Below are 12220 nucleotides of genomic sequence, written 5' to 3' on the forward strand. Positions count from 1 at the left end.
TTTCCGAATAATTTCCCCAAAATGATTCGGTATGCTATGAAACTCCGATTGTTCAGGATATGACAAGTTTTCTAAAAGAGATATTTTGCTATGCATGAATGAGTTTTCTATTTGATAATTTATTGTGGCATGCTTGATGAATGCCTTATGTTGAACTTGAAGTCATTCTGTCTTATTTGTTATAAGTTAGACCAGAGCTTGTTCTGTCAAAGTTTAAATAAGTTTAATACTATTGGGAATTATCCCATCATCTGATAATCTTTGAAAGTTCTGCTAAGTTTCTGAATAATATCTCTGAATAACGTATTGTGTGAAATTATGAAAGGTTTGATGAACTTTGATGACATGATGCCGACTTTAAGATCTTCCAAGCGAATATGGATTTTAAATGATTATTACCTTACTGCAATTTGGGAATTGTGACCATTAAGGTTTGATCCGTATTTGATTTTTGCTAACAATTTATTTTGGAATTTGTATTACGATTGGATAAGTTTACTTCTGATTATTTGAGCCTTCATTGAAGTTAAAGATTTGAATATGAATTTGATTATCCAAAATTTAGACCTTATTATCCCATCTGTTATAGAAGTAAATCACTTGGGGTTACTTCAAATTACTGAAACCATTGTTCTGAATGTTTAACTTCTTAGTGAGCAAGAGTCATAAGATCATGGGTTAGAACTCATTTGTGTGTTCTGGGCCTAATTGTTGTAGCTTGTTTGTGCCATTTGAAACCTGATTGAGTAGTGAATGCTTCCTTAACCTTTGAGGAATTATGATAATAGGGGTTGGTTGTGAACCTAAAGAGTTTGAATTATGTTTGATAGCTTATCAGTCACATGTAATCGAATACTTGAAGTGAATCCATTTTCGAATACCCTTAAGTTGTTACATTATTTGGAAGGTATGACTTGTGGATCAATAGATTGAAATGTACGAGGATTGGGAATAATGAGATGATGATTTGATGTTATGGCGTATTATTATCAATTGGGTTACCAATTAGTCAGTGAAAATGACTTACTTGTGATTTTGGGAGCAAACTCCATTGAAATTGACTGTATATGATTGTGAATGGCTAATAACTAAGAAATGTTGTATATCCAAGACGAAACTTGACTTGTGTCAGGATGAATCAAGTTTGGAGGACCAAACTTTATAAGGTGGGGAGAATGTAACAACCCCAAAATCCGTATCTGAAATTACCCTTAGGCCCTTGTGGGTTAATGCCTTTTTAATTTAATGATATCTGTTTGAATGGAAGAATTATCTGTTGGGTCACGGCTTTAAAATTGAAATTACCGACCTTTACAGGTTCAAAAATCACAATTGAGTACTTGGGTATGTTAATGGGAGTTTTTAGACCTATTTGGGAAAATTAATTGGAAATCCAACTTGTCTGATTCGTTAATGTACGATTGGGTGGTTAACTTAATACTGCCAATTGAAGGCCTTAGAGGCTTCAGAAACCAGAACAGAGGACATATTTATGATCAGCTCAATTTTTAGAGTCACCTGGGAAGTTTAATTGAAATTTGATTTTGTGCGATTTGTAAGGGCGTGTTTGGCCTCCTTATTGTGAAAAGCTTAAGTGTGTGTATATTTATATATATGGAGGCATGTTAAGTGTGTTGGGAACTCAAGATATTTGAGCCAAAAATATCTAAGGTAGAAGAGAAGAGAAACGTGAGAGAGAAAGAGGGAAAGAGACCAAGATTCTTGAAGAAAAAAAAAAAACAACTCGACAATCATGGGGGTTTGGCGATGATTAAAGGGAATTGAAGAAAGAGAAGGGGAATCAACCATGGAGGCTTGAGGAAATGGAGGAGAATTGAGAGGAAGACCAAGATTGAACTAAGGTATGATAATATCTTGAATCCTTGTGTTTAAGACATTAATTTCATGAAATCATAATGATATGGAAAGATTTGAGACCATTTAAGTTAAGGTTCTAAGCATGTATTTAATTGAATTCAATTTAAGGAATGAGACCTTGGGTTCTATGCTTTGTTTATGATTGGGGCTCAATCTTATGAATACCATATGAAATGCACTTTGGAATTGTCCAAAGAATAAAAATCAAGCAAGAATTAAGTGAATTTATGGGTTGTGGGTTGTGTTCTAAGACCCTCGAAGATTATGAAAGATTAAGCATGAATCTTGAACCTTGAAGCAAAGATTGATTTGTTTGAAATGAAAATACATTTGGTTAATGTTAAATTATCATGTTATGGGGCAATTTTACATGTTTTTTAGTGATTTATATTAGTATGAAACAAAGTGCTACACGGAACTAAGTGCTACAATGCGAGTCACCTCTAGAATCCGTTCGAGCCACCTCTTGAGTTCAAACATGCATGACAAGGGCTTAATGCCACTCTTTTAAAGGTCTTAATGCCACTCTATTAAAGGGCTTAATGCCATTCTATTTAAGGGCTTAATGCCACTCTGTTCAAGGGCTTAAAGCCATTCTGTTTAAAGACTAGGCCTAAGGCCGTTCTGAAATTAGTACAGAATCAGATTAACTATAAGTTCTCTGCATTTATATACCTTGTGATTCAAGTTAGTTATTGGATTATCACGTACTATTATTCATTGAGCCTTGTTCACTCTGTTTTTATGTATGTTTATGTAGGTGAGCCATCGGGGATTGACACTAGAATTGTATTGGGGTCAACCTGTTTACCAAGCCACCTGGGGTATGCCTCCGTGTTGAGGCCTTAATTTTGATTACTGGGAGTTATGTAATTTTTGGAGTCCTATTTAAGTTTGTGTGAGATCTGCATAATTCTGTGATTGTATATGTAATTATGGGAATGTATGTAAATACTAAATTAATTAAGCCATCATGTATGCACAAGCTCAATGGATGTTGCCTTTTATTGATGTTGCTTCTTCTTAAGGCCCCGTATGCGGTTAAATATTATTCTAAAATTTCTGTTTTGAGGCCTACGTACAGGCCGGTCATGGACCAAACTTTTAGGGGCGGGTTTGGGTCGTGACAGTATCTCTCTCTCTCTCTCTCTCTCTCTCTCTATATATATATATATATATATATTTCTCACTCTCTCTATATTGTGTTTGTTTATGCTCTAAAAGTCCATTTTTCTTGCACTTTTGCACTACAACACATAGTGATACACCGCCATCTTTGAGCTGAGGTTCCTGGGAGGGTTACTTGAGCTCTGAAACTAGGTTTCTAGCCTCTGACGTTGCCGGTTTCGAAGTTGAACTTCAAGGGTGAGTATATTCCCCTTTTTAGCATTTATTTATACCTCACTTTGGCCATCCTTGCATATTGTTTTAGGCCTTGCTTTCGACTGAAAAAGTTCTATTTTTGTATGCTTTAGACCTTTGTTTAAGTTCACTTTTTCGTTGGGGGTGGTTTACCCCCTCTTAGGCCTTGTTTTGAGCCATCCCTTTATGCTCTTGTTGAAGCCTTTGCATGACCTTTATACCATTGAAATCCAGAGGATTTTTAGTGGTGGGAAGGTGGTTTTGGTGTCCTAAATAGGAGAGGGTCATCCCCTCTCCTTTGTGTCTTGTTTACTTGCTTTAAATGCCTCATGTGTAAGCACCTTTGGTAAGTTTATGTTGGCCATATCTTAGCTTGCACTTGGGTTTATTTTATCATGACATGCCACTATTTTTACTTGGTTGTGTCACTCCGTGCATGGTTAATACACTTGTAGTGTAAATCTCTTAAACTAGCTTTGTATGCTTCATGACGTAGCATGTCATTATAGCTGGGTTTGAGTCCATTTCAGCATGTTTTTTTTATCATCATTTGACATGTCACGACTCTGGCTAAAGTTGGTTTGGTAGTCTCTTGAGTGGCTCATGTATTTGTAGAACAAATCTTGCTTACTAGCCTTATGTACATGATGTTTTGACTCATCATTCTAGCATATTTTGGCTATGCTCCAGCATGATTTTACTCATATTTTGGGCTATTCTAGGACTATTTTGGGCTACCATGGTCATATCACTCATGTTTTGTATAGCTATAGTGTAAATGCTTTGACTAGTCTTGAGCTTTGAGGCCCCTACCATGCTATACTTGTGATGTTTGCATGCTTTGGCATCATTTGAAATGTTATTTCAGTGCATGTTTCATGGTCAAACATTTGCCTTTGTCATGCTTTCAATGCCTTGAAGAGTTGGTGTTTTATGCCTCATGAATGGATCATTGTGCATGCCTCTATGCTTAGGTCCTTAGGATACCATCTCAGTGGGTTTTTGGGCTTGTTTTATCATACCATAACTCTGTTTTTTGTTGGCTAAGTCATGCCATGTTTGGTTGTAATAGGTGTAGTGCAATCCCCCTTGTTGGCCTTACTTACACCATGCTTTATGCTTTCCATTTTGACTTATTTTTGCCTTGGTCAATGCATGTTTTAGATTCATTTTGGCATGATCTAGGACTGTTTTGGTTGTCCTTGGCCCTTTGGGGTTTGATTCATGTGGCCTTGGCTTGAGTCCCTTTGCTAGTTTTGTGCTTTGAACATCCTAGCATGCTCTGCTTACATTGTTTAGTGGGTTTGGCATCCATCTACATGATATTTTAGAGTTTACCTCATTGCCATCTTATCATGATTATCACTCTTTGCTCATGTTTGAGAGTTGTGTCTTTATGTTTTAGTTCTTGGGCTAATGCATTGCGCATGCATACCTTGCTTTTGTGCCCTTATTCCAACACTTTTGGCCACTGATTTGGGCATATCTGAGATCTGTCCGTTTCGGTTTAAGTCCATTGAGCATGGTTGATTACATGTTGTTTACATGCTTGCATTACATCGCATTGTCTATGCCTTATACTTCGCATTGTGTATGCTTAGGTTACATTGCATTGAGCATGCCATCATTTGCATTGTGTATACTTAGTTGTTGCATGCATTAGCATTGTGCATGCCATTAGCTTTGTTAGGTTGTTCATATTGCATTACATGTTTGCATGCTTGAGTCGCATTGTGTATGCCATGCTTGTATTGCATTGTTGTTTGGATTAAGTCTTAAATCTGAGCACGAGAAACGAGGGACGTTTCATACTTCAAGTGATGAAACGTGTCTCAATTCTCGGTCGTCGACGCTCTTGATTATCCATGATAGAGTTCTAGGCATTTATGTGTTTTTTTGCATTCATTTTACATTAAATTTGCACGTGTTGGATCTTTGGCCATCATGCATCGAGATGCGTGATTGATGGTCTTGGATCCGACTATGCCTCTCCCTTGATGTTTTGAGGTGATATGGAGTGGCATAGTGCATACATACCCTTGGGAGACCCTCCATTTTTGCTATTTTGTGCTCTGCTGCAGCTTGGTGTCACAGCACACCAGCGGCCGACAGTGCCTTGCAGATGGCTGGCAGTGCCTTGCAGATTGCCGGTAGTCCTTCATTTTTGGCCGGCAGTGCCCACTCTTGTTTGGCAGGGGGGTCGGCAGTGGCTCCCCATGGCCGGTAGGCCACTGGTGCATTCCTCAGCATGGTTTTGGTAAGGTTCAACAGGAATTCCTTGAGGACACCATGCAGACAGAGCCTCTAAAGAGCAACCAGAGAGCTTTTTGGGGCGGCAACCGAGTATGCATCCTCTTCTCCCCCCAACCAGAGTTAGAACAACATTGCTTACTATTTTCCTTACTTGCTAATTAGCATTTGGTTTTGTAAATTAATTAGTTAATTTGTTAATTAATTAAGTTTTGTAATAATTAGTGGTAGCTAGTTATTCAGTCGGTTGTGTAATAATTAATTAGTTTGTTAGTTAGTTAATTAGTTGGTTTGTATTATTTATTCGGACCCTCCGTCGAGAGGGCATATGTTGTAATAAGGGTGCGCGTGTGTATGCATGTCTTCCAACCCCCATTTCTTTCTCCCTTTTACTTACCTGCTTTCAGTGGTTAGTTTTAGGGCATGTTTTGATTAGCATCCTTATGCTTGCATGTTTGCATCCATTCATCTGCATTGCATGCACTGGGCTCGGCGCATCATACTAACTGCATTGTATTTCAATTCCAAGTTGAATACATGTATCAATTGTTGCACTTCATATGTCATCTTAGAATTGCCGAGCCTATTTTAAATGCATTTTCGCATGCGTTACATTAGCCATCTTAACATGAACTAGGATCATGCATTGATTACTAACTAGTTCTTTGTTTTGGCTCGGAGTACATTGTGAGTGTTTACGTTTTAGCATATTGCATGTGTGTTATTGATTGCCATGAAAACATGCTTACCATGAGGCTAATTGCTTATTTACTATAACTGCCTGAATGCCTGTGGGTGAAGGTTGGGTTACTTGAATTGGAACAATTCATTGAAATCCGCAATTTAACCTACTTCCGAGTAGCAAACTCCAAACCGTGTTCAAACAAACGGATATGCAATGTTTTGCTCCAACTTAGGCGATCTAGTCTATACTTGTTTGATGTGCACATCACATAGTAATTCTAGGCTTAATAACCGGAATAAGAGCACATGTGTTTTCAAAAAGAAGATATCATGCTTAGTACAAGCCGACCCTTTGATCGGGCAAGCGGGGCTGCTCATTGCATGACCTTTCCCTCTCGTACCCAAGTTCCTGAGCCGTGGCAACTTTGGTGATGATGGACATGTGCCCTTAGGCACGAGTCAGGGTTTCCTAAATTCTCCCATTAAAATATTTAGGTGGTGACTCTGTTTCTGGCAAAACAGTCCATGTTTGGCACTTCTTTACAAAAATCAGTTTTTCAAAACGATTTGTCGGATTTGGACTCTTTGGTGATTTATCAGTCTTGCATTGCACTTTGCGAGATCAGATTCAGAACCGTGACATTTGAGTCCGAATTGTAGTAGTAAGCCCAAATAAGAAGAACGAGATTTTCCCGGGTCGTTCGGGCGCGTCTACAGTTTCTGGCGACTCTGCTAGGGACGTTAGAGAACTTGACTCGAACTCATGATATCTTGTTTTGATTACACTTATGTGTCTCTTTGCATTGCATTTGCATTGGTGCGCCTAGGACACCGTGTTTGCCGTATGCTATTCTTAAACGGTTTGCCGAAGGCTTGCTTCGAGAAACGTGCCATAAGGCTGACCGGTTGCGGGCTCTGCCATGACGAGAGCACAAACCCCGGCTTTTACCGGGGTACCCCTTTTGACCATTCGACCTAGTGCATATCAGAAACTGTAGTGACTATTCCAAGCCAGGATAGGTTGCTTACTCGATTATAGGTTGATTGAAACTGCTGCGTGCATAGTGAAACCCTAGCTCCTCACAAGATAGGACAGGGAAACCCTACCCCAACATAGGGGTGTTTTTGACTCGCATTTACTTGCTATGTGCTTTTGGAGTGTGCCTCTACAGGGAATGCACGTATCAGCGGACAAGTCTGGGTATTAGGCCTGCGGACATCAGTATTTTGAGAATCGGTTATATCTGCGGGTATCAGATTTAGATTTGGGGCAGTAATTTGGGAACAATGATCAGTGGTCGAGAACAGTTCACTCAGCTTGTGGTTGCCAACTGTGCGTTGTCTTTATTTAAACTATTACGCTGTCCGTTTTTTCTATACATTATTTACTTATTATGCTTTATTTATCTTTTTGCAAGGTAGTTTAGCACCATTGCATCCGACCAGGTAGATATTCCCCGAGCACTTTGGGTTAGAGGTCGTAGACTTAATTGATCCAGGGATCTGGTAGACGGACAAGCAGTGTTCCTTTCTTCACCCCCGGTTACCAGACGGAGATCAGTAAGGGGCAGTGTATCGGTACAGCGGTCGTTAGATCAGTGGTCTACCCCACTAGTGAACAGTCAGGTTAAGGTCTTAATTTCTATTGCATGGACAGATATACCGGTTATTCAGTTAGATCAGCACAATATGGTAGGCTTGGAAGAGATGATGCGTTAACTCCAGGAAAGTATGAAAACCATGCAGCAGGATGCTGCCCGTCAAACAAAATTTGCTACACGCCAAGCCGAGGTTATGGCCCGACAGGCAGAGGTAATTACCAGGCTACAGCAGCAGACTGGAGCATCTTCTTCACACCAAGCTCCTCCTCCACCAAGAGTTCCCATACTCGGGGAGACAACTAATGTCCAGGATGATACGGACATTCCAATCGGGCCGGCTCCGCCCCCGATCGTACCCCAGCTATCCAAAGCACAGACCAACCTACCGGATTCTCCCTTTGAGTTCGAGGTGGACCCCACAGCGTTAAAAGTCAGGAAGCTAGAAAAGCTATTCAAGAAGTCTCAAGGCATGAAGTCCATTTCGGATATTGAGAATGGATACACCGACTCGGCCGTGACTCTGCCAGACTAGTTTAAAATTCCGCACATAGACCGTTTCGACGGGTCTGGAGATCCTATGGTGCATTTGCGTTTGTTTTCGGACATACTAAGGCCGATGGGCCTTTCCAGATTGCAGAAGCTTTCTCTGTTTGGCCGGACCCTGTCGGGTGTAGCGGCTATTTGGAATGCAAAACTAGAAGACTCTGTTAAGAGGAATTGGGAGGAGATGGCTGAGGCCATCATAGCTCAATACTCCTATAATACTCAGATCAAGGTCACAACTCGTGATCTTGAGACGACCAGGAAGGAGCCAAAGGAGAGTTTCTCCGATTTCATAACCCGTTGGAGGGCTAAAGCCTCGATGATGACCATTAGGCCAATTGACAAGGACCAAATACGGATGGTTGTGCGCAACCTCCAGCCCAAGCTCATGCAGAAGATGATTGTTTTCCCCCTCCCCACCTTTGTAGATCTACATGAGATTGGGGTGCAGATCGAGGACGCAATGAAACAAGGCCTCATTGATCGTGAGAGAGAGCAGCCCAAGAAGGCATTCAACCGCAGTACAAATGCAGGCACAAGCAGTGCTGCAGCTGCCAGATCCTCAGATGTGGGTATGCTTACTACCACCACCACTCCAAGAACCCTTGTAGCTACACCATTCACTGGTGCATCCGGAAGTAGCTCACAAACAACCAAGTATCCACCCCGAAGCGAAAGAACCTTCACCCCACTATTTATGCCCCCGTCCAAAGCTCTGGGGGTTTTGATCAGGAAAGGGCACTTGAAGCCCCTAGAGTCACGGCCACTACCAGATAGACTCCTTGCTTCCCATAACCCAGCCAAGTACTACGCCTTTCACCAACAGCATGGTCATGACACCGACCAGTGCTTTTGATTACGTCATGAGATTCAGGATCTCATTGATAACAGGGTGATTGTACCTCCGGAGAAACCGAATGTCACAACCAACCCTCTCCCACCTCACAACCAAGCTGCACCTCCTAAACGCATCAATTTAATCCAAACTGGGGTTGTGTCATACGAACCTAGCATATACATCACCCCTTCTCACCTACCCAATTCATTCCTGACAGCACTGACTTGTGCATGTTGGACATCTCCCAAACCCAACCAGAAGCGATGGTGGTGGCTATCGAAGATAGAATTGGGTCAACTGTGGATACAGATGAGAATGATCAGTCAGAGCCCGAGGGGTCTGCGAGTTTCATGTAGGACCCAAGCGGTTACATTACATCAGCAGGCCAGGTTAGGCCAAATGTGGAATTGCCAGTAGAGGCAGAGATTTGTGTAGTACGGGAGGATGGACCTAATCAGGGGTTAGATGACTTAGCGAACCTCAAAGAAAACATTGCAAATCTGCAGTTCTTTGAAGAGCAGGACTTAGCGGACGTGGCAGTCAATTAATTTGATGAGTCAGCAAAGTCTACTGGGTGGCTTGACGACCAACTAGATATTGTTGAACAACCTTAGCTAGAATAGGGTCTGTTAGGGACGAGGACATCAACAGTGGCCGGAAGGGCCGGGAATCAGTTAGCATCGCCGGAGAGCACCAGTGTAAAGAATTTTGCTCAGAACACGGACAATTTGGGCACGGAAGAGACTGAACAGCAAGCCATACTGAAACAGTTTGAGCGGGAAAGGATCGAAGATTCTGAGAGGGCCAGAAAAGCCAAAACCCCTGCGGGGACGGAAGGTGCTGTGTACACAAGAATAGAAAATGCTGCGGGCATAGGAACGGATGGTGTTGTATGCACAGGGATAGCTGTAACAGAGCCGGACAGGTGTCTGTCGGCTGCTGATGGCATGTGGTGGGAAGATGACGACCTGTGTCTTGCTCACACAGATGAAGACTAGGGACAAAGCCCGCCGAATGATACCTGGTATGTGGGAGAGTTTGACCACATGACTAGAAGCAGGCGGTATTTCAAGCCCCCACACTTAGATCAACCAGAAGCGTCCGGGAAGGATAAGGAGGCAGAGAAGCAGAAAGAAAAGTTACTCGAAGAGGAGGCTGTGCTGAAACAGCTGAAGAAGATACAAGCAGACATCTCCATCTGGGGACTGCTTATGGCTTCCAGAGTACATAGACAGGCTGTCCTTTCTGCAATGGACAAGGCCAAACTCTCAATAGACACCACACCTGAACAGTTGGTAGGGCTGGTCTTTCCGGGAGGAGCTTCCCCGACATTGACCTTTTTTGACAAGGAACTGCCGCTTGAGGGCTTGAATCACAACAAACCACTCTACATCACTTTGGAGTGTAGAGAAAAATGGATACCAGTGGTTCTTGTCGACACAGGATCCGCCATTAACGTGTGCCCATCGAGGACAGCATATGCAATCGGGTTGAAGCCCGTGGACTTTGTGCCAACTGCCCAAGTAATACGGGCGTATGATAACACCAGCAGAGAAGTGATGGGGACTGTATAGATTCAGACCCAGGTTGGTCCAGGACAACACAATGTTGACTTTCATGTCTTGGATGTTCCCGCAACCTTTAATCTACTCCTGGGACAGCCGTGGCTGCACCAGGTAAAGGCAGTCTCTTCCACCCTACACCAAATGTTGAAATACCCCTACGGGAAGGGAGTGGCTATAGTTTTTGGGAATACATCAATCCATCCACCTCCAGAGGTGTTTACACCGGTTTTGGAAATCGAACACGGCGCGGAGGATGTGTTCCTGTCGGGATTTACCCTAGCCGAGGCTAGGGTCGTACAAAACATTTTGGCCGTTGATGAAGGGTTATATGTCAGCGCACAATCAGTGTACCTCATGAACAAGCTCCAGCACATCCTTGGGATGGGACTAGGAAGAAGTGGCTGGAAGGGCATTACTGTATCGGCCGAAGTGCCGTATAACCCGCATACCTTTGGCTTAGGCTATCTGCCCACCAAGGAGGACTGGTTAAGGAAGGGCAAAGAGATGGCTGGAAAAGCCAGAGCCAAACAGATCGGGAAGCATTATGAGTTAATACATCGGCCCATCCAGGGTACCTGTAGACACCCCATTTTTGACCGTCCTCAAGATTTGGACGTCACCATTGGAACACTTGGTGATTACCCTTGTTTGTGTTCGTTTGGAGTTCCCGGAGGTCTCGGCTACGCGCCTTGCCTCAGGATCTCCGAACTTGACTGTTTAGTGTCTGGTTTTGCACCAAACACTTGTGTTTTGCCTTGGAGGGGCAGGGAATGCCTTGTGAGGCATCCCCACACATCACCGGCCATGGCCAGAGGCCACCGGCTAGTGTTTTGCTGCCATCGGCAATCTATATTGCCGGTCGGCATTCTTTGTTGCCGGTCGGCACTCCCTTTTGCCACAATGGCATTTTTGGGCAGCCGACTACTGTTCATCTACTTTTGCAGACATTTTATTACAGCTGTCTTGCATTTGGCTCCCCTCCATACACGTGTATGGAGGGATCTCTCTCTTTAGAAGCTTGTCTTGTAAGCTTTACAAGACAAAAAGCTCTATAAGAGGAGCCCTCCTCTCCCTTGTTTAGGTTTGAGATTTTAGACAGCCATATTAGGATTTTGAGTTCTAGGGTTAGGATTGATACACATTCTATCTCTATACCTCTCTCTCTTTTTACCTTTGTGTGTGTGTAAGTGTGTTGTGTCTTACTATTGCACACAAACACATAGTGTTTCACCTTTTCTTAGTTCCTTGAAGAACTAGAGGTTGTTCTTGGTGTTCTTGGGTGGTTTTGAGCTTGAACAACCAGCTGGTCCACCATTTGTGAAGAAAGTCAACAAGGGTAAGAAACTAGTCCATTTATTCCCCTTTTTTGCATTGTATTTTTACCTATCTTCAAATTGTTTTTGAGCTTGGTGTATAATATAAAACAGTTCTATTTTTAGGCCCTCTAAATAGTTTGTTTAGAGTGTTTTGTGGTTTGGAGGTGTTTGACCCCTCTTAGG

Source organism: Camellia sinensis, chromosome 1 (genome assembly GCF_055761805.1).
Source record: "Camellia sinensis isolate YWXY chromosome 1, ASM5576180v1, whole genome shotgun sequence".
Taxonomy (NCBI): Eukaryota; Viridiplantae; Streptophyta; class Magnoliopsida; order Ericales; family Theaceae; genus Camellia; species Camellia sinensis.